The following is a 20,709-nucleotide window of genomic DNA, read 5'->3' as shown; positions in this document are numbered from 1 at the left end:
GGTGGTCACTAAGCACCCAGCTGATCTCCCTGTGCTATGCGGCTGCTTCCCACTAGCTATCTATTTTACATTTGGTAGTGTATATATGTCCATGCCACTCTCTCACTTCGTCCCAGCTTACCCTTCCCACTCCCCATGCAAACTTTGAAGTTTAGACCCAGTGGGGAAGTTCTGAAGCATCAGAACTTCGAGGATAGCTCTGCAATTCTGAATTCTATCTCTCTGCACCCTGCCCTACCCACAACAGTCATACTCACACCATTTCTCACAACTGTTCTTTGAAAGGATCAGGGTGCTTTCACTTCCAGGAGAGCTCAGGAGTTATTTTTGCAAATTAGCAGCAGCCCAGTAATTCTATCTCCTTCCCTATGGAGCAGGTGTTCAAGTCATTCAGATTTCTTTGGCCACTCTTGGTTAGTTTTCTTCCAAGACAAGAATTTGTGGCCCTCTACAAACAATAAATGCTGAAGAGGGTGTGGGGAAAAGGGAACCCTCTTGCACTGTTGGTGGGAATGTAAATTGATACAGCCACTACGGAGAACAGTATGGAGGTTCTTTAAAAAACTAAAAATAGACCTACCATACGACCCAGCAATCCCACTACTGGGCATATACCCTGAGAAAACCATAATTCAAAAAGACACATGCACCCCAATGTTCATTGCAGCTCTATTTACAATAGCCAGGGCATGGAAGCAACCTAAGTGTCCATCGACAGATGAATGGATAAAGAAGATGTGGCACATATATACAATGGAATATTACTCAGCCATAAATAGAAATGAAATTGAGTTATTTGTAGTGAGGTGGATGGACCTAGAATCTGTCATACAGAGTGAAGTAAGTCAGAAAGAGAAAAACAAATACCGTATGCTAACACATATATATGGAATCTAAAAAAAAAAATGGTCATGAAGAACCTAGGGGCAAGATGGGAATAAAGACACAGACCTACTAGAGAATGGACTTGAGGATACGGAGAGGGGGAAGGGTTAGCTGGGACAAAGTGAGAGAGTGGCATGGACATATATACACTACCAACTGTAAAATAGATAGCTAGTGGGAAGCAGCCACATAGCACAGGGAGATCAGCTGGGTGCTTTGTGACCACCTAGAGGGGTGGGATAGGGAGGGTGGGAGGGAGGGAGACACAGGAGGGAAGAGATATGGGGATATATGTATATGTATAACTGATTCACTTTGTTATAAAGCAGAAACTAACACACCATTGTAAAGCAATTATACTCCAATAAAGATGTTAAACAAACAAAAAAAAAATTGAAAGAGAGCTGTTTTTGACTTGGTGACCTCTTCACCCTTTCCTGTCTGGCCATCTTAAAGCATGGACAAATAATTCATCCACAATAGGTTTTTTTTAAATTTTATTTTATTTATACAGCAGATTCTTATTAGTTATCTATTTTATACATATTAGTCATATATGTCAATCCCAGTCTCCCAATTCATCCCACCAGTTTGTGTCTCCATACAAATTTTAAGATTTTTTGCTCTAGCTCTGTAAAAAAATGCCATTGATAATTTGATAGGGATTGCGTTGAATCTGTATATTGCTTTGGGTAGAATAGTCATTTTCACATTATTGATTCTTCCAATCCAAGAACATGGTATATCTCTCCATCTGTTTGTGTCATCTTTGATTTCTTTCATCATTGTCTTATAGTTTTCTCAGTACAGGTCTTTTACCTCCTTAGGTAGGTTTATTCCTAGGCATTTTATTCTTTTTGTTGCAATGGTGAATGTGATTGTTTCCTTAATTTCTCTTTCTGACCTTTCTTCGTTAGTGTATCGGAATGCAAGATGTTTCTGTGCATTAATTTTGTATCCTGCTACTTTACCAAATTCACTGATTAGCTCTAGTAGTTTTCTAGTGGCATCTTTAGGATTATATATGTATAGTATCATGTTATCTGCAAACAGTGACATCTTTACCTCTTCTTTTCCAATTTGTATTCCTTTTATTTCTTTTTCTTCTCCAATTTCTGTGACTAGGACTTCCAAAACTATGTTGAATAATAGTGGCGAGAGTGGACATCCTTGTATTTTTCCTGACCTTAGAGGAAATGATTTCAGTTGTTCACCATTGAGAATGATGTTTTTTGTGGGATTATCATATATGGCCTTTATTATGTTGAGGTAGATTCCCTCTATGCCCACTTTCTGGAGCGTTTTTATCGTAAATGGGTGTTGAATTTGTCAAAAGCTTTTTCTGCATCTATTGAGATGATCATATGGTTTTTCTCCTTCAATTTGTTAATATGGTGTGTCACACTGATTGATTTGCATATATTGAAGAATCCTTGCATCTCTGGGATAAATCCCACTTGATCGTGGTGTATGATCCTTTTAATGTGTTGTTGGATTCTGTTTGCTAGTATTTTGTTGAGGATTTTCACATCTATATTCAGCAGTGATATTGGTGTGTAATTTTCTTTTTTTGTAGTATCTTTGTCTGGTTTTGGTATCAGGGTGATGGTGGCCTTGTAGAATGAATTTGGGTATGTTCCTTCCTCTGCAATTTTTTGGAAGAGTTTGAGAAGGATGGGTATTAGCTCTTCTCTAAATGTTTGGCAGAATTCACCTGTGAAGACATCTGGTCCTGAACTTTCGTTTGTTGGAAGATTTTTAATCACAGTTTCAGTTTCATTACTTGTGATTGGTCTGTTCATATTTTCTATCTCTTCCTGGTTCAGTCTTGGAATGTTATACCTTTCTAAGAATTTGTCCATTTCTTCCAGGTTGTCCGTTTTATTGGCATAGAGTTGCTTGTAGTAGTCTCTTATGATGCTTTGTATTTCTGCAGTGTCCATTGTAACTTCTCCTTTTTCATTTCTAATTTTATTGATTTGAGTCCTCTTCCTCTTTTTCTTGATGACTCTGGCTAAAAGTTTATCAATTTTGCTTATTTACTCAAAGAACCAGCTTTTAGTTTTATTGATCTTTGCTATTGTTTTCTTTGATTCTATTTCATTTATTTTTGCTCTGATCTTTATGATTTCTTTCCTTGTACTAACTTTGGGTTTTGTTTGTTCTTCTTTCTCTAGTTCCTTTAGCTGTAAGGTTAGATTGTTTACTTGATTTTTCTTGTTTCTTGAGGTAGGATTCTATTGCTATAAACTTCCCACGTAGAACTGCTTTTGCTGCATCCCATAGGTTTTGGATCATCGTGTCTTTGTTTTTATTTGTCTCTAGGTAATTTTTGATTTCCTCTTTGATTTCTTCAATGATCTCTTGGTTATTTAGTAATGTATTGTTTAGCCTCCATGTGTTGGTGTTTTTTATGTTTTTTTCCCTGTAATTTATTTCTAATGTCATAGTGTTATGGTTGGAAAAGATGCTTGATATGATTTCAATTTTCTTAAATTTACCAGGTCTTGATTTGTGACCCAAGATGTGGTCTATCCTGGAGAATGTTCTGTGTGCACTTGAGACAAAAGTGTAATCTGCTACTTTTAGATGGAATGTCCTATAAATATCAATTAAATCTATCTGGTCTATTGTGTCATTTAAAGCCTGTGTTTCCTTATTAATTTTATGTCTGGATGATCTGTCCATTGGTGTAAATGAGATGTTAAAATCCCCCACTATCATTGTGTTACTGTCGATTTCCTCTTTTATAGCTGTTAGCATTTGCCTTATATATTGAGGTGCTCCTATGTTTGGTTCATGTATATTTATAATTGTTATATCTTCTTCTTGGATTGATCCCTTGATCATTATGTAGTGTCCTTCCTTGTCTCTTGTAACATTCTTTATTTTAAAGTCTATTTTATCTGATATGAGTATTGCTACTCCAGCTTTCTTTTGATTTCCATTTGCATGGAATATCTTTTTCCATCCCCTCACTTTCAGTCTGTATGGGTCCCTAGGTCTGAAGTGGGTCTCTTGTAGACAGCATATATATGGGTGCTGTTTTTGTATCCATTCAGCCAGCCTGTGTATTTTGGTTGGAGCATTTAATCCATTAACATTTAAGGTAATTACCAATATGTATGTTCCTATTACCATTTTCTTGATTGTTTTGGGTTTGTTTTTGTAGGTCCTTTTCTTTTCTTTTGTTTCCCACTTAGAGAAGTTCCTTTAGCATTTGTTGTTGAGCTGATTTGGTGTTTCTGAATTCTGCTAGCTTTTGCTTGTCTGTAAAGCTTTTGATTTCTCTGTTGAATCTGAATGAGATCCTTGCCGGGTAGAGTAATCTTAGTTGTCGGTTCTTCCCTTTCATCACTTTAAATATATCGTGCCACTCCCTTCTTGGCTTGTAGAGTTTCTGCTGAGAAATGAACTGTTAACCTTATGGGAGTTCTCTTTTATGTTATTTGTCATTTTTCCCTTGCTGCTTTTAATAATTTTTCTTTGTCTTTAATTTTTTGTCAATTTGATTACTATGTGTCACGGCGTGTTTCTCCTTGGGTTTATCCTGTATGGGACTCGCTGTGCTTCCTGGACTTGGGTGGCTATTTCCTTTCCCATGTTAGGGAAGTATTCGACTATAATCTCTTCAAATATTTTCTTGGGTCCTTTCTCTCTCTCTTTTCCTTCTGGGACCCCTATAATGCGAATGTTGTTGTGTTTAATGTTGTCCCAGTGGTCTCTTAGTCTGTCTTCATTTCTTTTCATTCTTGTTTTCTTTATTCTGTTCTGCAGCAGTGAATTCCACCATTCTGTCTTCCAGGTCACTTATCCGTTCTTCTGCCTCAGTTATTCTGCTATTGATTCCTTCTAGTGTAGTTTTCATTTCAGTTATATTGTTCATCTCTGTTTGTTTGTTCTTTAATTCTTCTAGGTATTTGTTCTTTAATTCTTCTATGTCTTTGTTAAACATTTCTTGCGTCTTCTTGATCTTTGCCTCCATTCTTTTTCTGAAGTCCTGGATCATCTTTACTATCATTATTCTGAATTCTTTCCCTGGAAGGTTGCCTATCTCCACTTCATTTAGTTGTTTTTCTGGGGTTTTATCTTGTTCCTTCATTTGTTACATAGTCCTCTGCCTTTTCATTTTGTCTGTCTTACTGTGAATGTGGTTTTTGTTCCACAGGCTGCAGGATTGTAGTTCTTCTTGCTTCTGCTGTCTGCCCTCTTATGGATGAGGCTATCTAAGAGGCCTGTGCATGCTTCCTGATGGGAGGCACTGGTGGTGGGTAGAGCTGGGTGTTGGTCTGGTGGGCAGAGCTCAGTAAAACTTTAGTCCGTTGGTCTGCTCATGGGTGGGGCTGAGTTCCCTTCCTGTTGGTTGTTTGGCCTGAGGCGACCCAGCCACTGGAGCCTATAGGCCATTTGGTTGGGCTAATGGCAGACCTCGGGAGGGCTCACACCAAGGAGTACTTCCCAGAACTTCTGCTGCTACTGTCCTTGTCCCCATGGTGTGCCACAGCCACCCCCTGCCTCTGCAGGAGACCCTCCATCTCTAGCAGGTAGGTCTGGTTCTGTCTCCCATGGGGTCACTGCTCCTTCCCCCTGGGTCCTGATGCACACACTACTTTGTGTGTGCCCTCCAAAGTGGAGTCTCTGTTTCCCCCAAACCTGCTGAAGTCCTGCAATCAAATCCTGCTAGCCTTCAAAGTCTGATTCTCTGGGAATTCCTCCTCCCGTTGCCAGACCCCCAGGTTGGGAACTGACATGGGGCTCAGAACCTTCACTCCAGTGGGTGGACTTATGTGATATAAGTGTTCTCTAGTTTGTGAGTCACCCACCCAGCAGTTATGGGATTTGATTTTATTGTGATTGCACCCCTCCTACCATCTCATTGCGCCTTATCCTTTGTCTTTGGATGTGGAGTATATTTTTTGGTGAGTTCCAGTGTCTTCCTGTCGATGATTGTTCAGCAGTTAGTTGTGATTCCGGTGCTCTCACAAGAGGGAGTGAGTGCACGTCCTTCTACTCCACCATCTTGAACCAATCTCCTCCATGACAGGTTATTTTTTTACTGCCTATCTAGCTTTGCTGCAGAAAAGGTGAATGTGTAGGAACTAAACAGGATGGGCCCTGGAAATATTTTGTGTAAATTATATGGATCTGCCCCCCAAGGTCAATATTCCTTATTACATGACCTTGTTCTTTCACCTGTACAGCTTGGACAAAATGCATTCTATATGACTGCAGGGGTGAAGAGCATGAGTTTGTGAGGGAGCAAGCATGTGTATGAATGAGCACAGGCATGCTAAAGCTGGCAAGATTAAGGGAGCAGGGACAAGACAGGTGTTAAGGATAGATGAATGTTGCTACATACCTACAGGGAATTTGCCATTTTCATTCCAAACAAATCTTGAAGACAAAGAAAATAGAAGAGTGGGTAAATCAGATTTGTGCCTCTAAAGGTGAAGATTCATTTACCACAGTGCAGGGTACATTATGCCAAGATATTTGGAAGTAATGCCTTTTGCATGAATAAATATGCTTTGTGCTTCCACAGTTTTCATCTTTTTCAGAGGGTAACCATTGCCAATTGATTTGCCTAGCTAATAAGTTAGAAATTTTATGCCACGGGCTGTTTTCTCAGGTCTGAAGTCAATTTGCTGATTGATGTTCTTGGTTTTCCCCCATAGGCCCCTACCCCCAGCTCTCCATCCAGAAAATGGGAACAATAGGCCAAATTATATTCATTGAACACAGTTTTAAGCATGAGGTCCACTCAGTCTGGAGAAAGTATTAATGAGCCTGCCAATAGTCAAGTTACAAACCCACAATTCCAGAATTGTAAAACACTAGTATACACTAATACAGTTCTCCTTCAGAAGCTACACAGGACAAGGAGCTTCAAAGAGGAAATCAAGGTTGAACAGTGTTTGAGAGTCCCTCAGTGTGGGAGATGACTTTGCCACAAATTGCATCCAAAGAAAGTACACTATCCACGGACAGTATTCTGAGGCAAAGTACAACATCCATGGACAGCATTCCTAGGGAAGGTAGAACATGCATAGACAGCATTCCCAAGAAAGATACCATATCCATGAACACCGTTCCCAGGAAAAGTACAGCATCCACAGATAGTAATTTGAAGCAAAGTGCACATCCCTATTGAAAAGTGTGGCACTCTAGCTAATAAGGGATCCAAGTCCTCATCTCTTTGTGGAAATGTCAACTACCCCAACTGTCTGATATGGGCAGCATTGGAGAAAGAATGAGAATGAAAGTTGTTCCTGAATTTATGTTTTCTGTTGTGATCCTGTGAGAGGTAAATAAGTCAATGAGAAAGCAGAGGTTTGCAGCTATCAGATTGGATTTAGAAATGTTTGAAAATCAACAGTTTATCCTCATGGCTTTTTTAATTTCCTTGGTAACTTACAGATGTGACAAACTTTTGCAAATGAAAATTTTGTCATGGAGCCTGATACAAACATGACCCCATGTGCTTTGTACTCAGAGACACATGGAATTCTAGAACCGTAGAACCATAAATGATCTTAGAGGTATAGCTTCATTTTTTAGATAAGGAAACTGCCTAAAGAGTAGACCTGCTGTTTAGATGTTTATATAACAATTTCAGTGACAACAATTGCAATAATAACAATAGAAGTAATAATAGCTAACATTTTTTGAGTTCCTACTATGCCAGGCACTATTCTAAGACCTTTACATGGATTACTAATTTATTCCTCATAACAACGCTCTGACATCATTTATTATCATAAGCTCCATTTTATAGACAAAGAAAGTGAGACACAGAGAGGTTTAATGACATTGTTCCTCTAATGCCTCTAAAGATTTCCTTATTATAGGGGCTTGGATGATAAGATTACCAAACTAGATTGTCAGGCAAAAATCAAGTGGTTGTTCTGATGTAATACATTCTGCTGAATTCTGGATTGCTCTATGTTTCAGTGAAAATATAATTTTCAAGGAAAATCTGTTCCGGTCTATATTTTATATGGTCTGTTCCTTAACTCCTGTTCCAATTATAATAGTTTCTTAACTTCCTTGACTTCTGGAAGCTTACTTAAGATATAAGACCAGTGAAGGGTTGACAAGACATGCTTTGAGTACATAGATTTTGTTGTATTTTTCAATAATGAACAAATAAGTAACAATGCTGAAAGCCATCACAGTTAGTGTATACTTGTGTTTTAAAGTTACCCAGTTGACATATTAGACTTATATTTCAGAAAGTCAGTATAATCCATGCATTTTTGTCAAGCCAGAGACTGAAAGTCTTTTCTCTGAGATGCATGTGTTCAACTGGTAGAGGTTGGGAAGAGATTTACAGTTCAGCTTTTATAAAAGACTAGTGTCATTAACATCAATCTCCATAGCAGTTTCAAAGGAGAGGCAGAGAAGAACAGGTAGATGGCCAGGGAGAGATAGACAGATAGTTGGACAGAGGCAGGATGGGCAGATAAGGAAGGGCAGATGAAGAAAAAGAGACAGAGACAGGCAGATGGAAAAAAAGAGAGACAGAGGGAAACACAGATAGATAAAGGGATAGAGATCAACGACAAATATAGAAAATGGAAGCATATCAAGAGAGATGGGCAGATAGACACAGAGAGGCAGGCAGGAGGAGAGGCAGACAAATTGGAAGACAAGATAGGGAGCCAGAAAAAGAAAGGAAAGAGGACCAAAGATAGCAGTGAGGAACAGGGAGAGAGAGATGGAGACAGACTGAAGCAAATGGAAAAGACAGAATAAGGGAGAGAGTCTAAAAGAGAGAGAGAGAGAAAGGGGTACAGAGATAAAGAGAGACTCAGAAACAGAGAGAGCTAAAGAACTAGAGGAAGCCAGAAAGTGAGACCAAAACTGATGGAGGAAGAGAGTCACAAAGAAAAAAGAGAGAATGAAATGGACACAGAGAGAGAAAGGAAGAGAGTCACTCTCATTAAAGAAAGAGAGAGCCTAAGAGTCTGACACAATACTGGGGCAGAGGAGTTGTAGAGAGAAGGGGAAGCAGAGCTAGAGACAGGAAGACAGAGAGAAGCAGAGAGAACATACAGAGTGAGTGAAGGAGAAGGAGTAATAGGCAGAGAGAGAAGAGAGGGAGGTGCACACAGAGCCAGAGTCAGACCAACATAGAGAGTAAAAGACACTACAAGAGACAGAAAAACAAAAAAGCAGACAGAAAGGTAGTGAGAGAGAGAAACAAATAGAGAGACAGAGAAACAGTCGGTCAGACAGAGTTATGTTGGAGAAGCAGGAGAGAGAGATAGTGAGCAAGAGATGGGGAGTTAAATGGAGAGACGGAATGAGAGACAGACTCAGAGGCTGACAGGCAGAGAGATAGAAAGGTGGAGAGAAACAAACAAGGAGAGAGAAACAGAAAGAGACCAAAAGAAACTGGTGCAGAGAGATGGAGAGGCAGATCCAGAAAGAGAAAAACAGTCAGGAGAGCTAGAAAGAACATGCCAGAGACAGAGATACAGAGAGACTGATTGAGAGACATACTGGGACACACACACACTCAGGGAGACAGAGACAGAGGTAAAGGCCAACACAGAGAGAGAGATACGGAGGGACAGAGACACACCAGAAGAGACAGGGAAAGAGAGAGTGATCAACCAACTGACAGAGAGACAAACCGACAGAGATCAGAAAGACACGGAGCCAGATGAAAAGTGGAGAGAAAGAGAGAAAGTGAGCCAACTAAATGCACAGATAGAGAGACAGTTAGACAGACTGAGAGATGGCTGGGGGGAGAGAAAAATAGTGAGAAAGGAGTCAGTGACAGATATGGGGACTGACAGGAAGACAGAGCTCCAGAGAGAAACTGAAAAAGAGAGAGAAGGGGGAGAAAGGGAGAGGAAACAGAGAGGGAGGGGGAGGGAGGGGGAGAAAGAACAAACAAATAGAGACATGACAGAGACACACTGATACGAAAAGACCAATAGGAAAGTAAGTAGTCAGAAACGAGCAATTGGACAGAAAGACTCAATCTGTCAGAAGGAAACAGAGGGAAATAAAAAGAGAGAAAAAGAGATGGATGTTAACTAGACTTATTACAGTAATCGTTTCACAATATATACAAATATCGAATCATTATGTCATATGCCTGAAACAAATTTAATGTTATATGTCAATTATTTCTCAATTGTAAAAGTATGAAAATCAAAAGAGAGAAAGAGAAAGAAACAGAAAAACAGACTGGGAGGAAAGATTTGCAAAATTTGCAAACCAGATATCTGGTAAGGGTGTAGCATGCAAAACATATAAAGAATTCTTACAACTCAACAACAAAAAGACAACTCAATCAAAAAATGGGTTAAGGACTTGAACAGACATTTCTCCAAAGAAGATATACAAATGGCCACTAAGTATGTGAAAGGAAACTCAGCATCATTAGTCGTTAGGGAAATGCAAATCCAAACTACAAGACACCACTTCTCATCCACTAGGGTGGCTGGAATCTAAGAAACAGAAACTATCAACTGTTTTTGAAGATGTGGGAAATTGGGACCCTCCTAGTCCCACTTGCTGATAAGGATGTAAAATGGTTCGGCTGCTGTGGAAGTTTGGCGGTTCCTCAAAAATCTAAACATAGAATTACCATTGATCTAATATTATAATTTTACTCTTAAGTACATACCCAAGTATATATCCTAAGTATATACTCCAAGTATATATACCCAAGAGAACTGAAAATAGGTACTCAAATATATATATGTGCATGCATGTTCATAACAGCAATATTCACAATAATCAACAGGTAGAAACAGCCCAAATGTCCATCAGTACATGAATGGATAAACAAATTGTGATATATCTCTACAATGGAATATTATTCAGCCATAAAAAAGAAATAAAATAGGACTTCCAGTGTCCAGTTCTGCATCTAAGGAGCTTGGAATTCGACACTCAGTCCTAACAACAAATTAGATGTTTATAGCAGTTTTATTCATAGTTGCCATAACTGGGAAGCAACGACAATGTCCTTCATTAGGTGAACGGATAAATAAACTGTGGTACCTCCAGACAGTGGAATATTATTCAGCACCAAAAAGAAATGAGCTATCAAGCCATGAAAAGACATAGAGGAATCTTACATGCATATTACTAAGTGAAAGAAGCAAATCAGAAAAGGCTACATACTGAATGATGCCAACTATATGACATTCTGGAAAAGGCAGAACTATGGGGATAGTAAAAAAGATCAGTGGTTGCCAGGGGTTGGGAGGGAGAGATGAATAGGCAGAGCACAGAGATTTTTATGGCAGTGAAAACACTCTGTATGATACCATAATGTTGGAAACATGTCATTCTACATTTCTCCAAACCTATAGAATGTACAACACCAAGAGTGAACCCTAATGTAAACTGTGGACTTTGGATGATTATGATGTGTCAATGTAGGGTCATCAATTGTACCAAATTTTACCACTCTGGTTATACAATTCTGATGGGGGATGTTGATAATGGGGGAAGCTATATGTGTATGAGGGCAGGGACTATATGGGAAGTCTCTGTATCTTCCTATCATTTTTGCTGTGAACCTTAAACTTCTCTAAAGAAATTAAGTTTCAATAAAAGAAAAGGGAAAAAAGAAGGGGAAAAAAATAAATGAAATACTGATACATGCTACAATGTGGATGAACCTAGAAAACATTATGCTAAATGTAAAAAGCCAGACTCACAATTTCACAGATTATATGATTCCATTTACATGTAATATCCAGAATAAGAAATCTGTAGAGACAGAAAGCAGATTGGTGGTTGCCAGGGCCTAGGGAGGGGGAAATGGGGAGTGACTGCTTAATGAGTACTGGCTCTCCTTTTGGGGTGATGCAAATATTTGGGGACTAGATAGAGGTGGTGGTTGTACAACATTATGAATGTGTTAAATGCTACTGAACTGTTTACTTTAAAATGGTTAATTTTTATGTTATGTGAATCTCACCTCAATAAAAAGAGGGAGAGAAAGAGACAGAGAGAGAAGAAAAAAATGAGACTAAGAAAGAGAGAAGTAGACAAAGAGAAAGACAGACACAGACAATGATAGACAAGGTGACAGAAAGAGAGATGGAAGATAGCCTGAGAGAGAATCGGGCAGACAGACAGACTGCTAGAGGGAAAGGTAAACACAGACAGACAGTCAGATAACAGATAGATACACAGACAGGCAGGCAGGCAGAGAGAGGGAGACGGACAGATGGAGTGAGATAATGGCAGAAACAGAGGAGCACAAATAGAGTCTAAAGACAGGGAGATAAAGAGTACAGGTAGACACAGGAGAGGAGAATGCAGACAGAGGACTAATGTGGGGAGATACACAACATAGGACACAGGAAGAGGGAAACAGACACAGAGAGAAGGAGAAAGATAAAAGAAAACTAATAGAGACAGAGAGAAAGAATAGACCAAGAGACAGACCATAAGACAGAAAGACAGACTATTGGGAAGGGAGAGAGAGTAACAGACAAGCAGAGATAGAGAAGAGACTGACAGAGACAGACAGGCAGAGAGACAGACAGAGGGAGACTGACAGAGACAGTTTGTGATAGACCAAAAGACAAGAAATACAGAAGCTGAGAGAGAAACAGCAAGACAGAGAGACCTGCGGAGAGAGAAACAGCAGCAAAAAGAGGCAGAGAGTCAGATACAGAGGGAGGAAGAGAGAGAAAGAAAAGAGAGAAAAACAGTCAGCTTGACAAAGAGACAGACAGAAGTTCAAACTGATATAAATACATGCAAACCATCAAAGAAACAAGCAGACAGAAGCAGACTAATGGAGAGACAGGCTGACAGATTGCATAGATAGCCAGAGCACAGACAGACAGACAGGTATAGAAAGAAACTGACAAAGAGAAGCAAAAAGAGACATATACAGAGATAGAATGACAAAGAATTGACAGAGACAGAGAAACAGAGACAAAGAAGCAAATGAACAGAAAGAAAGAGACACAGAGTGGCAGAGAGACTGACAAAGGGACAGGAAGGCAGCCATACAGCACCACAGTCACACCAAAAGACAGACAGACAGACTGAGAACCAGACATGAGCGATGAAACAGAGACATATTCAAACAAAGAGAGAAAAAGAATAGAAAGAGATGGTCAGGGGTCATTGGTAAGAGACAGACAGAGACAGAATAGAAGGCAGGCAGGCAAAACCAGAAATAGACCAATCAAGAGGCAAAGTGAGATGCAGACAGACACAGGGAGGGAGGGATGAGAGAGCGAGAGAAGAGAGAGAGATTGAGAAAGAATGCAGGATGGAGACCGACAGTCAGAGCTGCAGGCCAACAAAGACATATCAACAGACAGACAGAACCTGAGAGAGAGAGATATACAGAGACAGGAAGCAAGAAGGTAGACAGACAGAGAGAGCATCAAGACAGACAAGGGTAGACAGGAAGAGAGAAAGAGACATGGACAGACTGGGAGACTAACAGAGAAACAGGGAGACAGAGACAGAACCAAAAAACAGAAAAACAGACATCTGACAAAGAGACAGACAGACAAAAATATGGGCAGAAAAGCAAATTGCAGAATACACCAAGGCACCCTTTCATGCCTCACCCCAACTCTCCCCACCATCACCACCACATATGCCCTTCATTGTTTAGCCTTACATAGAGGACAACGGGGAGGAATTTTCACAAGGTGCCTGCAACATGGTAGAGATTTGTGGGAAGGTTCAAATCATGCTGGGAAGGAGATGGAGTCTGAACTTCTCTGCCTTTTGGAAACATCCCAGGGCCCACGTGCTATTAGGTAGGAGAATACTTGTCCCATGTCAATACTGTGAGCACTTGTTCTTTGTCAATACTGTAGGGTTTGGGTTGTTGTTAACTTTTTTTTTTAAGCAAACACATGCAATCTCTCAGAAGTCCATTGTTTGCAGATTTCCCATCATGCTTCCTTCCTCCCTGGAGGAAAATGTTTTGTTTCTTTGATAAAGCAAACTTATCACTTTTCTCTATTACAGTTTTCTATTGAGTGTCTTGTTTTCATAGTTTAGAATTCATATAGCTCTCAGGCAAGTTTCTCTAAGATGTTTCTATTTAATATTCAGCTGCAGCTCCAAAGAGTTTAACATTATTTTCGTTTTTCTAAATGAAAAATCTAGGGGAAACTTCTCTTCTTCCTATAAGCATTTCACCTTAAGTGTCTTCAAGGGACTTCTGGCTTTTTCTTCATTATGACTGGCATCTGATATTTGCTGCCCCCAACTATATAAACAATGTGCAGATAAATAAGATGGGCTCCATAGGTGGCCTTTTTGTCGCTACCAAATCTCAGGTGATTTTAGTCAGCCCAGTTCCTGCCCAGGAGAAACTTATGAGCTAGATGCTAAGAACCAGCTTAGCCTTCCTCCTAGAACCACTGGACATTTGCCACTTGACCTGAGGGAACTAGAGAGTGAGAGGGTGTCTGCATGGTTTGTGCTTTGCTAAGATGGAGTACAGGGGACAGAAGTGGTCTGGTCTCCTGGAAAGTCCCCCAGCCTGCTTTGTGGAGGCCACTCACGCTATAGAGAGATGAACAGCAAAGTCAGTCCTCCAGAGCATCAGGCACCTAACGTTTGCAGGAGAAAAATCACACAGCATGTGATTTAAGATCTAAGTTGGAATGCTGTCTACTGGAACTGTATCCACACTTACCTGGAAAAAAAAGATATCTTTTTTCTTCTCACTCTTTATGTAATTACTGGATTTTTAGAATTAGGCAGGCAGTCCTTAAGTCCCACTTATAATCAAGGAAATGAAGGAAGAGTGGCAATATAGTATAGTAAATACTGTAGCCTAGTAAGTAGGGAGTTTAGGGTCAAAGACAAGCAGTGAGACAAAGAGGTTAGGCCTCAGGCTAACCTGGGCTCTGTGTATCCTGTGTTACATTCAGCAAATGTTTGACCTCTCTGTGCTTCATGAAAAATGGGGGAGACTATCGTCTCGACTTATAGGGTGGTTGTGAAGAAATAAATGAGATAATGTAAGTAAGGAGTAATGTGCTTCCCACAGTATCTGGCACATAATAGATGCTTAATATGTTAGTTCTTATTATTAGCTCAGAAAGAAGTGACTCAATAGAATTATGGCCTCTTGATTCCCGGTCCAGTTTCCTTTGAAAACTGGGATGTATGGAGTACCCACCAGATGTGTAGTGATGTACTTAATATGCACTCTGCCTTTGCAGCACCAGCAGTGCCCTTTGTTGTTGTTATTCTGAATTTTCACAACTTTGGGAGAAACAAGAGCCTAATGAGCATTTTCCTCTAACTACATCACTTCACATTTGCTTCTAATCTTTGGTCATTGTCTGCAGGCCTTCTTAAATAGAGGCTACAGCCTGAGTTAGAATCTGAATTGTCCACAGGCCTCCACATGTTGAATAAATACATCTGTCCAAAGACAGTGAAGATTCCAAACTCTATCAGAGCCACTTCCCCAAACTGGGGACTTGGTAGATCTGAGTAATACTCCAAGTCTGGTACACATTGCTGCAAATCTCTATTATTGGAAGACACGTAGGATGGGGAACCATTCGTCTGCTTGTTGAGCCTAATTGCAGTGTGCAAAGAGCTTGATCAGCAGAGAAGCTCTTTGAAAAGCCCTGCTTCAGGGGCACCAGGCCCACAGCTCGGAGCTGCTTTGTGTCTTAAAACAGGTCATCTCTATATAGTATCTGGAGTCACTCGAGGGGTGAAACTCCAAAGTAAATTCATGGAGATAGTGATCGATATTCTGCTGAAATCAGGGGGCACTTGGGCTCCTTTTATCTGCATGGACTATTACAAAATTGAACATAGGAATTAAATTCTGAAAATAAGTTGAAGCTCTTGGTATTAAGCCAGGAATTGATTCCAATTTCCTTTATGTTTCAGCCTTTTTCATTTGAAAGGCCATTGCCTATATAAATAGGTTTAGGGGAATTCAAACTTTCTGCTAAGTGCTAATTGCTGTCTTAGGTGTATTGGAAAAAAAAATAGAAACTTGGTAGACTTGTCTCCTGTCTGCTAGGAGAGTACAATCTAAGACCACATGTAACTTACAAGGGCTTCATTTAGAATAATTGTTTAAGTTGTGATTCACGGATATTTTTCATAACTTGACTTCCCTGCCTCCCTGGCCAAGGAAAATGCCTCAAATCACCCTTCCACCCAAACTTAAAAGCTTGAGTTTGATGGTACTAGCTGCCATCATCAAACAACTTTGATCAACCCCATGGCACCAGTCTCCTTCATATTCCTGTTAATATATGAGTGGGAGATAAGCATGTATAGCACTCTTGTTATATTTTCATTGTCACCAGCCTATGTCACACTTGAATAGCCTTTTAGCTGGCCTCCTAGCCTCCAGATGTTTACCCATCTCTGGCTTGCACACAGCTGTCCCACTGTGATGAAGAGAGAAGACCCTCATAGGGGCCCTCATTCTGGCTGTGCCAGTGCCTGCCCCTCATGGACACAACCATCCAGCTTGGTTTGGGACTGGGGATAAGGGGCAAAATGTAATCATCTTCCCCATTCTTCCTTGAATAGACCCTAGTCTTGCTTTTAAATTCCTCATCTGCTAGTTGGATTTCTTCGTGCTGGGAGACCAGCTTAATTGTTCTTTCCCTTGTGGTAGGCAGTTTGGGCAATGGGAAATCCTTCTTGGAGGGAAATGTGGATCTCAGATTCATATCAAGTTGGAGATGATGGCGGGGATGTTTAAAAGCACTGCTAATTAAGGCAGGAATAAATCTGGCCTCTGGTAGACACCAAGCACTGGTTTGCAGCTGTTATATTACTATCCTCAGCACCTAAAACAAGGAGGACATCTTAACTAAAACATAAGAGAAGACAAAAAGCAAGGTCCCAATATAGAGAAAGATGAGGCTGTGAGTTTATGAGAACTCTTGTACTGGCAGTGAAGCAGTTACACTTTAGTCCACTAGGGAAATAAAGCCATGTCAGACAACGGATGTGGCTCAAATTCATGATTTTGTAATTGTTCCTGGAGTGTCCTGTCTGGATGGGAAAAATGGTGAGTACAAACAGTGTCTGCTGGCAAGCCCGTTGACTCTCATTAATGGGAAGCTTAAGAGGAATGTGTAAGCTGGGAAATGCACTGGCCTTTCACCAACTGCTTGAATTGTCACAGTACCAATTTCTCTTCACACCACTGACGCCTTCTCGGAAGTGAGAACTTGTGATCTGTTTGATTCAGGGGTTATAATTCATCATAGGCTGTGGAGAACAAATGACAGGTTCTGAAAAGGGGCTTAAAGTTGGAGCTGACCAACCAAATCTTCTTTCCTGGCAGTCTTTAGTACTTCATTGCCATCTTTTGTCTCTACTCTTTAAATCCTTACTTAAGAACCAGTTGAACTCAGGACTTTCTCTAAACTTAATTCATTTAGAATAATGCAGGAGGGAGGATGAGCATTAAGCTCCATCAAATAGATGACTACCTTTGCAACAGTAGATCTTAGACTGATCAGGAAATTCACTGCACTGCTTTAGAACCTTCATTAATGGCACCTTTCAACTGGGAGCTCACCCGTGGAGGGAACTCGGTCCTTCTTCTTCCTCTGGATCTTCATACAGTAGCCACTGCAGCGTTCTGCATATAGTGGATAAGCAATAAGTGATATCACATGGACTGTTTGGTCTTTCATGTTTCTCATCTCTCAGCAATTTAGAATCTAGATTGCAGAAAATAGAGGAGCACATTTTACTATAACTTCTTCCTCCAATAGTTCAAGTGCATTCTTCTTATCTTTAAATCAAGCCTATAGAACAGGCCAGGAGTCCCCAAATTTCTCCCCATCTGTGCTAAAGTACCAAGCTTTCTGTTTTGTTTTTTTTTTAATTTATTTATTTATTTATTTATTTATTTTTGGCTGCGTTGGGTCTTCGTTGCTGCGCACGGGCTTTTCTCTAGTTGCGGTGAGCGGGGGCTACTCTTCGTTGCGGTGCATGGGCTCCTCATTGCGGTGGCCTCTCCCGCTGCGGAGCACTGGGCTCTAGGCTCGCGGGCTTCAGTAGTTGTGGCACGAGGGCTCAGTAGTTGTGGCTCACGGGCTCTAGAACACAGGCTCAGTAGTTGTGGTGCACGGGCTTAGTTGCTCCGTGGCATGTGGAATCTTCCTGGACCATGGCTCGAACCCATGTTCCCTGCACTGGCAGGCGGATTCTTAACCACTGCGCCACCAGGGAAGTCCCCAAGCTTTCTGTTTTAATGTAAATTTTTTTCAAGGCAGGGATCATGTGAATCTAGATGTTGGATGTTACAGTTGTTTATCAATGATAGCCATTACCATTTGTGCTATACTTTACACTTTTTAAGAGCTCTGAATTAACAGAGGAAAGAAAAGGGAAGGAAGATACTGATTTAGCATAGTAGACAATATGAAGTCAAAAATACTTGGGTTCAAATCCTGGCACTGCCATATCCTAACTGTGTGATCATGGATTATTTGCTTCTCTTTGAGACTCTGTTTCCTCAGCTTTAAAACAGAAGTAATATCTCCGTTCCAACTTTGTCAGATTGTTGCAAGGATTAAATAAGGTAATACACTGAAATCCTCTAGCACAGTGATGGACACAAAGTCGAAGTTAGGGGTCTATAAATTATTATTATGTCTGTGCTCCACAAAGACAGAGCAAGAGAATCATCCTGTGATGCAGTAATTGAGAGGAAATCCTTTTGAAATTTATATTTTCTAAATTTTTCTCAGTGTCTGTTTTTGAAAGCATGATGTATATTTTAATTCCTGCCCATCATAAATGCAGCACATCATATTTTCTCACTTTATTGCATGGGCTTAATTAATAGATTGAGTATTGTTAGGATTCCAAATTATTTGAAGCCTCCACATATCCAGCTGGTATCTTTCTCCTTAAACCCTGGTAAGGTGTAAGATTTTTTTTAATGTATATGAGTGTATGTGTGTGTGTTCATATACACACAGACACATAGCAACAATCTTATGAAGAATTCAAAATGCTATATTTGGACCACCAGATTATAATGTTTAATGTTATAAAGTTGAAAACAGGTAAAGTAGAAATTTTACTGAGTCTTAGATTAGACAAAGCCTCACACAGTCATCTAATTCAACTCCTATTCCCTACCCTACCACCTCAATACAGAATCACATATGACACATTCCTGACAGGCATTCATCTAGCTTGTGTTTAAATATTCCAAATGATATTAAGATCACTGCTTTATAATGCAGCCAGTCCCTTCTCCATGGACCTCATGGGTTCTTGTGGGGATCCCATGAGATGACATGTCAGCGGTAGACCATAGTGCTGGGTACCTAAAGGTTAACTATTATTATCACTTTGTAGTGGGACCACTCTAATTATTACAGATGTTTTTCTTGTATCAAACCTTAAGCTGCTATGGTCCTCTAAATATTTGAATACAGCTCAATGCTCTCAAGTTTTCTCCTCACTAAGCTAAATATTCTAGTTACTTCAAAATGCACCTCATAAGAGATGGTTTGGTTTCCAAACACTTCACCCCAGTCGCTTCCCTGTGGTGATATTTCAGTATTGCTCTTATTACCTGCCCATCACAGCAGAACACAGCGGCCAGAGCAGAAAACAGTGTGTCTGTTATTTCTCAGCCTCTAGAGTCCACTTAATTAGGCTTCTATTAATACAGCCTGAGTTACATCTGCTTTTCTGGGAGCTACTTCATATTGTTATCTCATATTCAAGTTGGAAACTAATCCCCTAGATCTTTGTAATGTGAGTTACAGTGAAGTCATATTTCCTCCATTCTGTTCTTCTATGGCTACCCTCCATTTTTTCCTATGTTACATTCCACTTTCATAATTCTGGATTTGTCATTCCAGCCACTTTTCCTCACATAAATAAAGATAGATATAATAACAAAGCCAGGAAATAGTGACATTTCACTGTCTTCTCACTCAGAATATTCTCAGCAATTTATTAGTCCAAGTGCTGGTTTTCACCATCACCTTAGCACCACTCTGATCCTTCATGAAAGCCATAGTAAATCACGTGGTCTGATTCTTTCTTGTTTCCCAGAGCTTTCAGCCTCTGCTCAGTTCTGTCCTATCTTCAGGAGAGATCACATTCTACTCTAGCTTGTCAAGACAATATAGAGTAGTGGCTGGCAGTATAGTGTATGAGAAAGAGCATGAGCTTTAATAGCAGACAGATTCAGGTTTAAATACTAACAATGCCACTTACTAGCTGTGTAGCTTTGGACAAGCTACTTAAAACATCTCTGAGCCTTAGTTTTCTGTGGCTTTAAGATTTTAACAGGATAGCTTCTATACAGTAGTGCCTAGAAGATACTCAATAAATGGTGGTGACAACTGTTTTTGAAACTCAGTTCTATAATCAAGTATGTTTACTCCCAAGCTTTATCTCATCTACAGTTGTAACAAGCAAGCCTGTTATAACTTCATCAAAAAATCATATATTAAAATATTGAACAGGACATGGGCAAGTAGAGAGCCCTGTAGCAACTATTAGAGGCCTCCTTCCAAACTGTTATCAATCCATTCATCACTACTCTTTGAGTACAACTCTTCAACCAGCTAGGAATACAGCTATAACTAAATTATCATCTGATCCATATTTATTCATCTTTTTTATAAGGCAACTCTGAAGGATTTGCTGTAAAGCTGTCATTCTAGTATCCTTTTCAAAGAAAAATATATCTTTACTTAACCAGACATGTTCTCACACTGGAGTCTCTGGTCACCACTTACTTTCTTAAGTTCTTATACATCATCTGTTTAATAAACCATTCTTTTACAATGATAGCCAACAAGCTCAGCAAGCTGTCATTTAAAAAAA

The 20,709-nt window shown here is 39.9% G+C and overlaps 1 protein-coding gene across 11 annotated transcripts in view; it reads left to right on the top strand.

Moving 5' to 3' along the window:
• The window catches only part of ENOX2 (ecto-NOX disulfide-thiol exchanger 2), a 261,630-nt gene that overhangs the window by 133,511 nt on the left and 107,410 nt on the right, over positions 1-20,709 (top strand). The gene's annotated exons all lie outside the window — the stretch shown is intronic.

The sequence above is a fragment of the Balaenoptera borealis genome, assembly GCF_965194805.1.
Source record: "Balaenoptera borealis genome assembly, chromosome: X".
In the NCBI taxonomy this organism is placed as follows: domain Eukaryota; kingdom Metazoa; phylum Chordata; class Mammalia; order Artiodactyla; family Balaenopteridae; genus Balaenoptera; species Balaenoptera borealis.
Note: the sequence above shows the minus strand (reverse complement) of the source record. Positions and strands in the feature narration are given on the sequence as shown.